The sequence below is a fragment of the Ursus maritimus genome, unplaced genomic scaffold (genome assembly GCF_017311325.1).
Source record: "Ursus maritimus isolate PB19 unplaced genomic scaffold, ASM1731132v1 scaffold_8, whole genome shotgun sequence".
In the NCBI taxonomy this organism is placed as follows: domain Eukaryota; kingdom Metazoa; phylum Chordata; class Mammalia; order Carnivora; family Ursidae; genus Ursus; species Ursus maritimus.
This window is the reverse complement of record NW_024426996.1, coordinates 53,110,127-53,126,226: the sequence shown is the minus strand read 5'-3', so window position 1 is coordinate 53,126,226 and position 16,100 is coordinate 53,110,127. Positions and strand designations below refer to the sequence as shown.

General features: G+C 36.6%; 1 pseudogene; it reads left to right on the top strand.

Moving 5' to 3' along the window:
* The first annotated feature begins 12,767 nt into the window (after positions 1-12,767).
* Positions 12,768-13,548, top strand: LOC103672772 (annotated as a pseudogene).
* The last annotated feature ends 2,552 nt before the right edge of the window (positions 13,549-16,100 follow it).

The following is a 16,100-nucleotide window of genomic DNA, read 5'->3' as shown; positions in this document are numbered from 1 at the left end:
TTTGGTTCTTTTAAAAATCGAAGTATAATTAATATACAATATTCGATTAGTTTCATGTATAAAACACAGTGGTTTGACAGTGGTATATTGTGACTGACCACCACAGTATATCTAGTTGCCATCTGTCACCACATGTTTGTACAATATTATCGGCTATGTTCCCTGTCCCGGATATTACATCTCTATCACTTATTTATTTTAAAATTGTAAGTTTATACCTCTTGATCCCCTTCACCTATTTTGTACCCCCCTACTCTGCTCCCCTCTGGCAACAACCACTCTGTTCTCTGTATCTATGAGCCTGGGACAGGAGGTTTGTGTTGTTTGGGGGTCTATCTTGTTTTTTAGATCCCACTTATAAGTGCAATAATGCCGTATTTGTTTTTCTCTGACTTACTTAACACAATACCCTCAAGGTCCATCCATTTTGTTGCAAATGGCAAGATTTCATTCCTTTTTTCAATAGACGTTTTGCATCTACTTTGTGCCCAGCACTATAGAAGGACTGGAGAAAAAAGATTTTCCTGGTCCCATTTCTAGGTGCCTTCATTTATACACTGTGTGGTAGAACATAGGAATAAATACAGGGCCTTTAAGAAAAATCCTTATACATGAAGAATAATTCTGGTGACAGGCGCCTCTGTAAAGTAGCTCGTATCCATGTAAATGTCAGGCTGTTCTTAGTCACCCAGTGACTCGAACCTGCTCTACGCTTTCTTGCTAAGACGGAGGGTGCCTAGCATATAATACTTGCCTCAGATGTATTACTTGAATGATTGAATAAATATACAAATATACAAATTCTAATATAAATAAAAGACCTTGTTTATAAAAAGCTAGGCAAAACAGGAAGGCCTCTTTCATGGAGAGATGGCAGAGCACTAGACAACAAGAAACAGTGGTGTAGAGGTCAGACATCCGAGGGAGACTGCAGCAGCCTCGGCAGGGCTTTGACACTGTACAGCAAAGCAGAAAATATAATAAAGGGTAGACAGCCAGGGGCAGCTCTAATTACACAGGGCATCTCAACGCTCCCTTTCTGACCCAGCCATTCCAAGAGGAACAAATGGCTTTACTCAGTAGTATCCCCCACTAGGAGAGATCAAAGGATCTTTATTTGGTTTATTTATCATAGCATCACTGGGGATTCTCAGGCATATTTGGGAAGAGGAATACTCAGAAAAAGAGCAATCTTTAGTCAGAAATGTCGACTCTAGAGCTGTACTCAACAATTAGCAAAGTTTATGACATCCCAGTTATACTATAATCTGTAATAAATTGATAAGTAATTTTGGACTTTGAATCATTTATGCGTCCATTTCTCCTTTTCTTTGGTGACAATAATGTGTAATATTTTTTGTTGGCATTTCTAATTCTCACATTAAGTTATAATCCCTTAATTGTAAGGAGCATGTCTTGTTCATCTTCCCATCCAAATTATTCACAGTGATACTAATAGTGGGAGTAAATATTTTTTAGGTAAATAAGACAATGAAGCAATGAGTTCTATACTTGCAATGATGAAAAAAAACCAAAGGATTTTAATAAACTCTTTTGTGTGGGGAAAGAACACTGGTTATTAAACGTTCCTGGATAAAGTGTTAGTTTTGTTGTTTTTCTGTATGTTTGCCAATCACGTGACCTTCGGCATTTCACTTACCGTTAGATCATCTTCATTGATCCACACATACCTAGTAAAGAATGCAAGTTGTACTAGGTATTTTCTAAAATCTTTTACACCACGAACATCTAGTGTTTATATGTCAAAACCGAGTATATTTATGTTAGGAATGATGTGTACTTGTATGGGCGTGTGTATGTGCTTGTGTAGGATAAAGACACAGAGTGAAGGAAAAAGACCAGCTCAAACGCTAGGATGTCTGCCTCATCAAAGACCAAGCTCCCTATGAGTATAAGATCTCTTCTTTTGTCCTTCTCAAGGTGTTGTTGGATGCCAGAAAAAGATCTGTATTTTCATAATGGCAGGCAAGAATCTTAATTAAGCCTCTTGTGTGAACTAGTGACCGGTCACAACTGCTGAAGCCTGTCATCCCTCATTTAGACTCTAAGACGTCCTTGTTCTGACCCTGGACCAACTCCTGCTCAATAGTTTATTTCATTAGTTCTGAGTGTATCACTAGGTTTGTGAGAACTTTGGAATCCCCCATTACACTATATATAAGTAGAAGGGAATCTGGGATACTCTCTCAGACACTCTGAATCTAACAGAGGGCACTAGGGGGAATGTGGCATCATGCTGACCACATAAGCTTTCCAAATACAGGATATAAGAAAGATACAGGAAAGATACAGGATATAGGAAAGAAGCAGCAAAATAGCACTCATTTCCCACTCCAAGACACACATGGAGTTTCCTCCATTAAACCTATTTGGGCATATCTACCATACTCTCCCATTAAATTTACCACTAGAAAAGGTAGTGACTGGGGCACGCACATCTCACCTCTTATTTTTCTGCCCTATTTCTTCCTTTTCAAGGGTAGAGACATTTCAATTCTTCATTTACGTTCTAGAGGGACTTATTTTGCATTATGCTTCTTATCCACCCTTGTAGTTAAGGTGAATATATAAACTAGCCTGAAAACTGGGACATTTTCAAACACAGAGGAGAGAAGTATAAGTGCTAAACTGGATGTGACAACTGAACAAAAGGCAAAAATTAAGACTGTCTTTGTCTATAACTCTATTTATTATAAGAGTCTATGAGTCAATGCAACTAGCTTTGACCCCAATATAGTAAAGGGAAACTTGAAATTTAGAGGACTTCTTTCTTAATAAGTATGACTTTAAAAGCACTGTTTCCCTAGAGACTCAAAGGTTAGCCTCATACTCCCAACTAAACAAATGATGACTTTAGTCCAGGCAGGAGCCAGCATTTCCCTAAAGCAATAAATGTCTTTAATGGCATTGGGGGAAGGCTGGGAGGAGGTGATGGTTGTAGAGCTGGCATTAGAGAAAAAGGAAAAAAATCATTTGATATTTTAGAAATATTGTTTCTTTAAATACAGTTAAGAGCGAAAGGTGAATTTTTTAAGGTATTTATTTTATGGATTGGAAGGGTGACCTGCTGTATATCTTTCATTTTCTATCTCATTTACACTTCATGTTACATGTTTATTATACACATTTTTAAATTAAAAAGGAAATAGAATGATTCATTTAATTGTATATGTACAAGTTAATTGTGTTATAATTAAAGATATAACTTTAACACTGGAAATGGCATCCAAAAACAATTTATTCACATAAAACAAGAGATTCTGTTATTTCAATTTTAAAGAAAGTAGATAACCAAATTGCCAATTGCCCATCATGTTATATTCAGAATTCATGCTGTTGGAAAATGCATTATTAAGTTTTACTCTCCTTCTAATAAGGACAGAGCAATCTGGAATGTAGGATTGTGAGGAATACAACTGTCTTTCAATTGCATGCAAAAGAAAGCCTCAAAAATTCCCAGGAGAAGAAAATGCCATGGCTCATTTTAACAATGCTATTTATAACTGCCTAGAGTGAATAATTTACCAAAATAAGTGGCAAGGCATTTTTATTTTCATTATATAGTTTTGTCACTCATAAAGTTATATCATTAGTTTCCACATGTATGTAGATTGTATAAGAATATAAACTGGTTGAATTGTTTTTTTTCTATTTCTGTGAAAAATGCCATTGGTGTTTTGATAGGGATTGCACTGACTCCGTAGGTCACTTTGGGTGGTATGGATACTTTAATAACATTGTCTTCCAATCCATAAATATGGGTGTCTTCCCATTTTTCTGTGTCTTTAATTTCTTTCATTAATATTTTATAGTTTTCAATATACAAGTCTTTCACCTCCTTAGTTAAGTTTATTCCTAATTTTTTTTTTTTTTTTTTTTTTTTTTTTTTTTTTTTTTTTTTTTTTTTTTTTTTTTTTTTTAGTGTTTGTTTGCTATTGGTGGGAAGGAAAAATGGTGTAGCCACTAAATGGAGGTTCATCAAAACTTAAAAACAAAACTACAATATGATCCAGCAAACTCACTTGGGAGTATTTATCCAAAAGAATCGAAATCAAGATTTCAAACAGATACTAGCACTGCTGTGTTCACTGCAGTACTGTTACCAATAGCCAAGAGGTGGAAACAACCCAAATGTCTATCAACAGACGAATGGATACAAAAAAATGTGGTATGTACAGATAATGGAATACTATTCAGCCTTAGAAGAGAAGGAGATCTTTCAATATGCAACAGCGTGGATGCATTGTGAAGACATTGTGCTACATGAAATAAGGCAGTTACAGAAAGTACTGCATGATTCTACCTACATGAAGTATCTAAAATTCATGTAAGTAGGAAATAAAATTCCTATAAATAAAAATTATGTGAAATTCATATGAGTCAATGTTGGGGTTAACGTAGAGCATGAAATCAGCCGTAATACCTGGCTTGCTACAATGTAACACGGAGGCCGCTGAGGCCAGGGAAGGTTCGGGATAAGGGCGTAGGCCTTTGGAATGCCGAGGCCTGCGTGACCACTCTGCCGTTGGAATGCCGCGGGGAGTTGCCTTCCCGAAACTTTCCTAGCTCAAGCAGCCGCACTGTGATCTAGGAGATGTAGGCATTGTCCCATGGCTATGTTTAACAGAACTCCTAGAACATGCAAATTAGCATATCGTATTCTTCCCGTAAACAGCTCCTCCCAGTTTCAGTAAGACCCCCTTGTCACACATCACGTGCTTGAGAAACAGTGATAAGGATTTGTGATTATCCTGAAGGACCAATAAAAGCAGGAGCAAAGAAGAGCAAAGGGGCTTCCCGCTGAGTGTTGACCCTCTTGCCTTCCCCTCTCTTTCACAGCAAAGTTTGGAGTCATCTTTTGTCCACAGGACACGGATTACTGACCTTCCCAGCAAGTGAAATTCATAGAAGTGGAATGTTGGTTGCTAGGGGCTGGGAGAAGGGGAGTTAATAATCAGTGGGAATAAAGTTTCAGTCAAACAAGATGACTAAATTCTAGAGATTTTCTGTGCAACATTGTACCTACAGTCCACAATGTTTTGTACACTTAAAAATTTAAGAGGGTCGATTTCATGTTAAGTGTTCTTACTATAATAATTCTTTTTTCAAAACAATGATACAAAGAAAAAAATACAGAATGGTTGAAAATGAGTGGACTCTAAATTCTGAGGTGTCTAGAAAGTGCTTTAGAGTTGGAGAGTAGCAAAACCAGAGCCAAATGGAGGCCAAAATAGTAATTAGAATTTTGATGGTTAATCAGATTTGATTAGGTTATTATGCATTTTTAAAAAGGCACTTAGAGTTGGAGAGTATTGAAAAACATTTAGTGGCAAAAATCAAAAGGTACAATTAAAAGCAGTTCAAAGCCTAAAGGCGCGAGTATTTATTTTTTTAAAGCAAAATGAGTTAGACTTTCAAAAGGTCAAAACAATTGTAAATTAGAGAAAAAAAAAAAGGAAATGTTAGAGGAAGAAAAGTCAAGAGAGCAATCATCTGGAAGCTACCCTGACGAAGCAAAAGATATAAACACCACCCAGCTTTCATTTGGATGCCTAACTCCTCAGTAGAATGTTTATACCATGAACATGCATAATTATTGGCTTAAACACTAAGAAAATCCAGGGAAACAGAAAGGGTAGGAATAGAGGATAAGGAAGGGGAGAGAGTTAAACAAAAAATTCCACAAGTTTAAATGAAAGAAAGCTTTGGCAAAAGAAAATCCAAAATCGAATTCTCAATCACCAGCTTCCTCTCGCACACTCAGAAGGTGGACTGTATCATTAACCTAAACAGATGGGCATAAGGGTCACACATAGACACAAAATCACCACCCGTTTAAAACCAAAGCAATTTGATATAAAGGCCAGGGGAACCAACTCCCTTTCCCATGCAATTGTGGAACTACATTTCCAAAGAAATTGTGAATCATAAAGCCAACTATATTTACTGATAATAAAGAAAAAAAGTTTAATTTTAAATATAATAGCGCATTCCAAATTTGAGTGAAGGCAGTTTCTCCAAGACAGTTCCCACATACCCAGGGACAAATTTTCAGACCTGATAAAATGTTTGTGAGCCCTTCTATAGAACTGTGAAATGTATACAACTTTATACTGTTTTCTTTTTAATCGATAAGCAAAGTCAGAAAAATATATTTACCTACTTCTTTAGGCATTTCAGGGCCATCAAAACATACCAAAAAGATGGAAAATGGAAAACAGACATAAAAATAAAATTTCCTATGAAATAGAAACACTGGCAAATCTTAGGCTTAATTTGAATTGTGTATGGCAATGATGCTTTTTTTAAAAAAGTGATTTGTATTTGTAACAGCTCTATATGGCTGTGAAGACAGATTGTCAATAGTAGAAAGAGAAATCTAAGCAAGAGAATTCAGACGGTTCCCAAGAACAGTAAAGATAAGATATATGGTGCCTTAAATCAACTTCTGCATATAAAGAATTGATGCAATTAAAGCTGAAAACCAAAAACTGCTGCTTGACAGGGTCACTGAACAGATCTATGCAGAGTACTGTGCACAAATTCAGAGGGCATCATTTGAATAAGCTATAATATAAATGGCACCTCTATTGTTGTTGGTGTAAAAACTTACCAAGAAAAAAAAAAAAAAACACAGAAATTGAGGAACTATATACCCTAGGCCTCTCTCACCTGGGATTACAAAATATCACAGCACTTCATTTTTACTACAGAATTATAATAGCTGAGCCAAATGGACTAAATTCAACATAGCTCAAATCCAAGGTATCTCCTGGACATTTTAACAAGTATTTCTAGGGTCTCAGTTGTGTTCAAGATGAAGTTCTCTTACATCATTTCATTGCATTCTCCACGTCTTGCCACAGGACCTAAGCTCACCTTCTGATATGTCTGATGAGGTGGTCTGTCCACTCTCTCCAACCATGACTGCCACGCTGCCTCCAGCTAGTGTCTAGGACAGAAACTCGGTACACAGGAATTTTCCCATCTGCAATTTTCCATAGCCAAATTGAAACCAAAGTTGACTTATACAAGGCTGAAGGTGAATAAATAATAAAAGGGGACTATAATAAGCTACCTGAAAACTACTGTCAAGGCCAGACATATTCTGGCACCTCTTTGGTTTATATGAACTCTATAGTTTGGTGAAGATCACACTATCCCTCCCTTGACAACTAGAATCACATAAAATCTGGAAGATTTCCTTTCTGTTCTCCATCTCGTTTCTACCCAGACCCAGAGAGTAAGCTTTCCCCCCCCAAGCTTTAAAAACAAAAAACAAAACAAACAAAAAAACACAACAACCAAAAAAACCCAAAAAATAAAAAACAAAAAACTTCAGTCAACCTAGTGGCTTCTTTGTCCAGGATGAGTGACAGTAGCAACCATCAAATCTCTTAGGGAAAGACCATACCAACCTAGCTCATAGGGCTATTCTCTGGCCCCATCACCCCTAAAGACAATTAAAAAATAGTACAACATAGACACATTGGGAAATACATCAGGCTTATCCATAGGCTCTTGATTCAGGCTTATAAGTTTGTGATCACCATGTTTATTTTATGTTATACAAAAATGTGCTAAACAATGATAGCCACTTTTGCTACCCTCAAGTAGATTTATATCTTTATACTACTGAATACACTATGGTGAATAATATTAAGTTGAAAAAATAAGAGGCACATTGGCCAGGCTAAAGCGCACTTAGTTCAGGAGTCTATAAAGACCTAAATGCTTAAATATCCTACTTCCACAGCAACAAGGTTTGGGGTAAAATATTATTTAGGCCTAGTAAATAAAAAATACAGAAGGATTCAATTCGATCTTTAGGCGCTGTCATCTTCATGACAAAAGTTACGTGAGTTTTCTATACTTTAAATTTAATTACCAAGGAAGGATTTTTTTTTTCTCTCTGAAACAATTCATGAAGCTCCCATCATGTTAATTGCCAAAATGATATTTTTGGCACTCATTAAATGTTTATTAAAAGAATGCCAGTGAAGTCCTCCTTTAAAATTATGAATGTTCCATTGACAGATGAATGGATAAAAAAGATGTAGTATATATACACAATGGAATATTACTCAGCCACCAACAAGAATGAAATCTTGCCATTTGCAATGACATGGATGGAATTAGAGGGTATTATGCTAAGCGAAATAAGTCAGTCAGAGAAAGACAAATACCATAGGATTTCACTCATATGTGGAATTTAAGATACAAAAAAGATGAACATAGGGAAAGGAAGGAAAAATAATATAAGGTGAAAATTGAGAGGGAGGCAAAGCATAAGACTCTTAACTATAGGTAACAAACTGAGAGTTGCTGGAGAAGTGGGTGGGGGAATGGGGAAACTGAGTGACGGGCAGTAAGGAGGACACTTGATATAATGAGCACTGGGTGTTATATGCAACCGATGAACCACTAAATTCTACCTCTGAAAGTAATAAAAAAATAATAAAATAAAATTATGAATGTTAATGACCATTCTATCTAATTAAATGATCATAATGTAGGGTATGGGAAGATTTATTTCATGATAATAATCTCAAACATGGCATTATTGAAAGACCTGAGGAAATCTTTCTGTGTTTTTGGTTTATCTTAACATTTTTATTTATTTTATTCATTTTTGACAACTCTCTTAATATTCACTTTGAATGTCTATACTATTTTAAACACTTAAGTGTCTTTGGATTAAGATAAACTTCTGTGGCTTCTTCATTATTTTATAGTAAAATTTGCCTCCACCTCAAGGTCTTCTTTATGGCTCTTCCAGGTTGGGATAGGACTTTAGTCATCTTAGAAATGATCACATTATCCTTCTATTACTTATGCCTATCTGTCTGCCCTACCACCAGATTTGGAGCTCCTTGTAGTTAAGTGTTTATTTCTTTTCTTTTGTAGCCTCCAGGGTGGGGGTAGCATGTAGAAGATAATGTTTGTAGAAAGTAAGAATGGATGGCTGGATAGTTGGTTGGAATCTTAATGGAAGAAGAAAATTAGAAATAAAGGGAGTGATGTATTCATTTTTTTTTTTTAAGCAACAGGTTAAGGAACAAAATTCTAAAGCATCTAACCTTTTCTAACCTTTTATTCTTCCATTCTTCAGCACCACCAACCTACTTACAATGATTTAAAATTACGATCTGACATTAGTTTCACCTCTCATTGTATGAAGAAACTTTTCATGGAGTAATAATAGTCTTCAAGTGGATGGACTGATCTGATAGCTTTTACAAGAAAAAAAAAGGGTTTTTTTGTTTTTTGGGTTTTTTTTTTCCCTATTTCAGGCATCAAGGACTTGGCAGAACTAATACAAAAAGAAAAAAAATAATGAGTTTGAGCTTCTGCTTTTGTTTGTGAAATCCATATTTTATATTACGGTCGTTGCCAGGAGAGCTCTGAAGAGCTGACAAGCATTAAAAAATAATACATGTAACCTTCACAAGAGCCCTTCTCCGAGAATCCTTTCTTCTCCACAAAGACATTATTAACTGTATAGTTAATCTGAAATTGCAATGATTGCAATAAGAAAGATAACTGTCAAGATTCCCACTTCAGAACCAATGTTTCATTTTCCTATATTTAATCATATAATTTTAGGACCATATGGTGCATGAAAAGTTAAGAATGGGGATTGGCTGGAGAACTGCTCCTTCAAATATAACTTAGAGACCATATTTGGGCTGTTTTTGCCACAAGCATCCCCAATGATACATGTCACATACCAGACTCATACAGCTATAAAATCCCTAAATGCTATTCTTCACTGGTTAGGTACCATGACATTTCTTATGAATGAGTGGGATATATTACTTAATATTAATTGTAAAACTTCTAGAGGGGTTTGAGAGAAAACAAGATGATAATCTATAAAGTGAAAATGCCTATATATAAAATTGATACTGAAGAGGCTTGTGATCTCATATATTAAGCCAGGACTTCAGACCCAAAGCAATCCTAGGAGTGCCACACGGCAGGGCTGAGCATCTGCCTCAGTCTCCTCACTTTGTGCTTTCCGGGACATGGTCTCCTGCTACTGCCTTCACCACTCCAGTGATGACCCCAGCTGTTACTGACATACAGCTTCTTTGATCCATCAGGTGTATATTCTCTTACAACATAAGATTCTCCAAAGATAAGCTGTGTCCAGTATAAATGGGGAGAACATCCCCTTGTCAACCTCTATGTCCTTGCAACAAAGGATAAATTTTAAAAAGTTGTGCTGCCTGTGACCCACAACTGGACTGTTATTAGTGAAAGAAGTCTCTGCTTGTTCTTTCTATGGACCTTTCTTCTTTAGGGCTCAGAAGAGCACAGTAACTCATCTCTGAGTTCTAATCTGAGACAAACACTGTGTAGTGCAATGAATGTCTTTCCCACTTCTTTCACCTTATACTTCCTCCCTCATCTTATGGTCATTCAGCTTCAGTTAGACTTATGCCATCTTTCCAACGCTCACAGTAAGATTTGGCCTCCACTTTCACTCCTTACAGACTGTCCTGGGGAATGTGGTCTGGTCTATTTGACAGGAAACTAACATTTCAGCTGGGATTAATGAGTATATCAGACCCAGGGCAACATTATGAGGTTTTTGTTTCTTCATACTTTTATCTAAAAGTGAATTTTTGTGGGGGCGCCTGGGTGGCTCAGTCGTTGAGCGTCTGCCTTCCGCTCAGGGCATGATCCTGGCGTTATGGGATCGAGCCCCGCATCAGGCTCCTCCACTGGAAGCCTGCTTCTTCCTCTCCCACTCCCCCTGCTTGTGTTCCCTCTCTCGCTGGCTGTCTCTCTCTGTCAAATAAAAAAATAAAATCTTTAAAAATAAATAAATAAAATGAATTTTTGTGTATTTTTCAGACTGAAGCTTTCTGATTGAATGTACATGAATTCATATCAAGCAATCTCAGAAAAAGTTTCATGTTAGTTTATCAAGTGCTTATTCTTTTATACATTTGAAATTTCTTTTCTAATTTTGTAAATAAACTACAGCAGTACTTGTCAAAAGAAAAAAAATACACAGACATTTGGAAAGAATAGCTCAGGTCAAGCGCTTGAGTGTTTTCTAGCAGGTGGATATGTCATGTTGACCTACTAGTGGAATAAACCGTAGAAAGATCTGTCTTAAAGGGATCCTGAGCATCAGAGTCTAAATTCCATTGTGTATTAATCTCTTGGCCATTTTTGATCACACAGTCATTCTGATTCTCAGTTCCTTCATTTGTAAAATGAGGATATTAACCCCGCATTATCTGATACGCACAATTATTGGAAATCATTAAGATCATCACAGATTCAAATTAAGGGTTATGTGAACCTGAAGTTTTGATTATTTTTTCAGCTTCCTGAGCAACAAAGGACATTTGAATAAACACTTATTGTGGAATATGCTTGGCCCACCTCTTGTGCCAACTGAGGCCCCAAATTATATTCAGCAGAGTATAGTGGTTAGTACATGGTCTCTGGAGACAGTCTTCATTACAAGCTCCATCACTTAAAAACTGTGTAATTTTGGGCATTTTGCCTACTGCATCTGTGTTTCAGTTTTGTATTTGTTTGTTTTTTAGAGAGAGAAAGAGTGTGCAAGCAGAGGCAGGGAGGGGCAGAGGGAGGAGAGAAGAATCCCGAGCAGGCTCCATGCCCAGCATGGAGCCCCACACAGGGCTCAATCCTACAACCCTGAGATCATGACCTGAGCCGAAATCAAGAGTTGGATGCTTAACCAGCTGAGCCATCCAGGTGCCCCTGTTTCAGTTTCTTTATATGTAAAATAGTATAATAGTAAAGAGATTCTAGATCATTGAGAGGCTTACACAAGATAACACATAGAAAGTGCTTAGAACAGTGCCTAGTACACAGCTGTCAACAAATGCTAGCTGTTATTACCTGGTCACTGTGTTTTCCTTCTCCAATTCTACTTCAAGAAAAGAGATGACAAGATGAGATGTGGACATTCAAATACTTTGGACCATTCAAAACTCCATCTCTCTCTCTCTCTCTCTCTCTCTCTCTCTCTCTCTCTCTCTCTCATACATTCACACACATGTGCACATGATTAAGAACTTCATCTGAGAAGGAGAGGCTGAGAGTTGAGAGCTGACACATGTCAGCAGAGTTCTTGCTGGAAGTTCAAAAAGTCCTACTGTTGAGATCAGAAGCTCCCACAACCAGAGCAAAAAGATGTAATTTTTCCTTGGCTTCAATTAGATTCCCACAATATGATTTGAATAAATTCTGTATTGGGACCGTGTTTAAGCTAGCTCTTTGCTCTTATTGAGAACTAAAGGAAACAATTCCTAGATTGCACATGTTATTTAACTGATTCAATAATCCCTGTGTATAGTTCAGGGTACAACATGCAGTTATATGGCAGTACTTTTTCATCATGAGCTATTAATTAGTTTGATATGGAATAGATGCTTCTGAAATGTCCAAGTTAGAACTACATTCTACTTAAAAAATAATAAAAACACTTGCCTTCTAGAAAACCAGCCAGAGTAACTGGTGAAATAAAAGAAAAAACAAAGAACAAGATCATAGTTTTTTGGTTTTATTCATTATGAAGGTAATTTAATTAAAATTTTTCAACGAGCAATTCTCAAGAGTGAAGAGAGTGAGGAGGCTGCGTCTGGCTCCCACTCTCCCAGCCATTGCAGTGTACTGAGCTCCACAGAGACAGTAACAGAGCAAGCGAGAGCCAGATGGCACTGGGTGACTTTGTGCCTGACAGAGGAAAATAATTAAACGTGGGCAAAAGAGATCCTAAGAAGCTGAGAGGCAAAATGTCATCCTATGCATTCTTTGTGCAAACTTGCTGACAGGAGCACAAGAAGAAGCACCCAGATGCTTCAGTCAGCTTCTCAGAGTTTTCTAAGAAGTGCTCAGAGAAGTGGAAGACCATGTTTGCTAAAGATAAAAGAAAATTGGAAGACATGATAAAGGTGGACAAGACCGGTTATGAAAGAGGAATGAAAACTTATATCCCCCCTACAGGGAAAACGAAAAAAAAAGTTTAAGGGTCCCAGTGCACCCAAGAGGCCTCCTTCAGCCATTTTGTTTTGTTCTGAGTATTACCCCCAAATCACAGGAGAATATTCCAGCCTATCTATTGGTGATATTGCAAAGAAACTGGGAGAAATGTGGAATAACATTGCTATGGATGACAAGCAGCATTATGACTAGAAGGCTGCTGGGTTGAAGGAAAAATATGAAAAGGATATCGCTCATACTGAGCCAAAGGAAAACCTGATGTGGCAAAAAAGGGAGTCATCAAGGCTGACAAAAGCAAGGACAAGAAGGAAGAGGAAGAGAAGAAAGATGAAGAGGATGATGAGGAAGATAAAGAAGAAGAGGAGGAGGATGAATAAGTTGGTTCTAATGCAGTTTTTCTTTTGTCTATAAAGCATTTAACCCCTCGGTACACAGCTCACTCCTTTTAAAGAAAAAAATTGAAGTGCGAGGCTGTGAAAGATTTGTTTTTAAACTCTACAGAATCTCTCTTTTTTTTTTTTTTTTTGTAGAGTTAATATACAGCCAAATGTGTCCTTAGACAGCCCTGTCCTGGTGGTGTTTTGAATGGCCACCAACCTCGCCTGGTACAGTGTGGAGGTTGTGCATTGGTGTGGAGACTTAAAGCAGGTCTTGTCAGTGTACAGCACAAATTAGTTACATAAGGGATGGTAGTTGTTCCATCTTCAGCTGTCTCTGATGCAGCTTACATGAAATGATTGTTCTTCTGTTAACTGAATAACACTGCGTAATTGCAAAAAAAAAAAAAATAAGTTGCAGCTGTTTTGTTGGCACTCCGAGTGCTTCTAAGTAAATACAATTTTTGTATTAAAGAAATAAATAAAATGAGAAATTCTCTCAAAAAGAATCAAATACCAAATCTGACTCAAAATTTTTAAAGTTTGGACTTGAGATTATATATTTTGCATGGAAATCCAGGTTTTTAATTTTTTCTGGAAAAAATGGCTATTTATCTTTTTGATTCAAATAACTTCGTTTTAATTTATTGATAATTTATTTTCCATTAGGCATAATATGTTAGTGTTATGGTATACTGATCATTGTATATAGATGTGATTTCTTAAGTGTAAGTTTTCTGGAATAAGCCTGTGAGGACAGAGATATTTCAATATGATTGATTTATGTAGCAACAATGTTTAAAAATGTGTTTAAAATGGGATATTTTTAAATTACCTAATTCATCAATATAATTTTATGCACAGATTTCCATTTTTGTGGAAAAGAATTGTACCAAATTGAAACCCTTGTCAGTAAAGAAATATACCATTTTATGGGTTGAGAAGACAATGTCTTCTCATTGGCTATATATCTAGTAATTATTCTTTCTATAAGTTGCATTTGATCAAAAAGGATTATGTGTAATTTAATGTGAGTCCATTCTTTTTTTTTTTTTAAAGATTTTTTATGTGTTTATTAGACAGAGATAGAGACAGCCAGTTAGAGAGGGAACACAAGCAGGGGGAGTGGGAGAGGAAGAAGCAGGCTCATAGCAGAAGAGCCTGATGTGGGGCTCGATCCCAGATCGCCGGGATCATGCCCTGAGCCGAAGGCAGACGCTTAACTGCTGTGCCACCCAGGCGCCCCTAATGTGTGTCAATTCTAAAGAGAATTACTATAAATCTAATTCCTTTTTATTCTAGTCATATTCAGAAATGTTTTTAAATAGCTTCTTTTGCTTATAGAAACATAGAAAAAAAGAAGTTCCCCCACTTCTTTCAGAGGCATAGAATCTACAAATTAAAAAAAAACATGCATACCTTTTTAAAAAAGGATATGAAATTGCTAAAACAGAGAAAATATCAAATGATTTCCCTAAATGAAAGTAAGAAGACTGATGCTGGTCGTCTTTGTTCTCCCAAGATACACTTGACGTTCATTGATTTGATTATATTTATGAATTGCCTACTACAGTCTAGGTACTGGGGTTGGCACTGGGGATAAAAGAGAATGAAAGAACACAGTTCCTACTATTAAGGCTTCTGTGAGAAGAGATTTTAAAGCAAAAAAAAAAAAAAAAAGCATTATTTACATTGCCAGAAAGATGCTCTGAGAACATCAAGCATTGATATCTAACAATCTAGAAAAGGATCAAACAAAACAAACAGATGAAATTCCATTTATTAAAGAAATAATAATACTATACAGAAAGATGGTTTGAAAGATGCTAAGAAAGTAGATAATTTAGGTATTAAGTTCTCATCACAAGAAAAATTGTAATTATGTGTTATAATAGATGTTAACTGGACTTATGGTGATCATTTTACAAAATATACAAACATTGAGTCATTATGTTGTATACCTGAAAGGAATGTTATCTGCCAATTATATCTCAATTTATTAAAAAAGATTAAAAATTGCAATCTGTCATCATTTAATATAGGAGGAAACTCCTATATTCCAGCCCCTTAATACATGACTATTTCATTACGTTAATAGTAATTCCAAATCACCATTAAAGATTTTTTTTTTTTTTTTTTTTTTATTTGACAGAGATAGAGACAGCCAGCGAGAGAGGGAACACAAGCAGGCGGAGAGGGAGAGGAAGAAGCAGGCTCATAGCGGAGGAGCCTGATGTGGGGCTCGATCCCAGATGGCCGGGATCACGCCCTGAGCCGAAGGCAGACGCTTAACCGCTGTGCCACCCAGGCGCCCCCCAAATCACCATTAAAATAATTATTCTAAGTCATTGTGCAGTGGCTCCATTTGCTTTGAGAACAGTTATTAAACTTTTATTGAGTGACTATTAGATGCCAAAACTATTCTAGAAATGAGAATCAGCAGTAAACTACACAAACAAACTCCATCTTCACAGAGTAAATGTTCCAGTGCATTTAAAATATACACATAGATTCAAAATGGAGACATAGGAAGCCTTGAACTCACCTCCTCCCCAGACACACTGAATCCACACCTACATGTAGAGCAAATTCTCCTGGAGAGCTGAGGGCTGACTAAGAAGCTTCTGTACAACAAAGGATAGAGGGACCGCACAGAGAATGACAGGAGAGACTATGACATGGTAATGAATTTTAAAAGCAGCAAGAAAG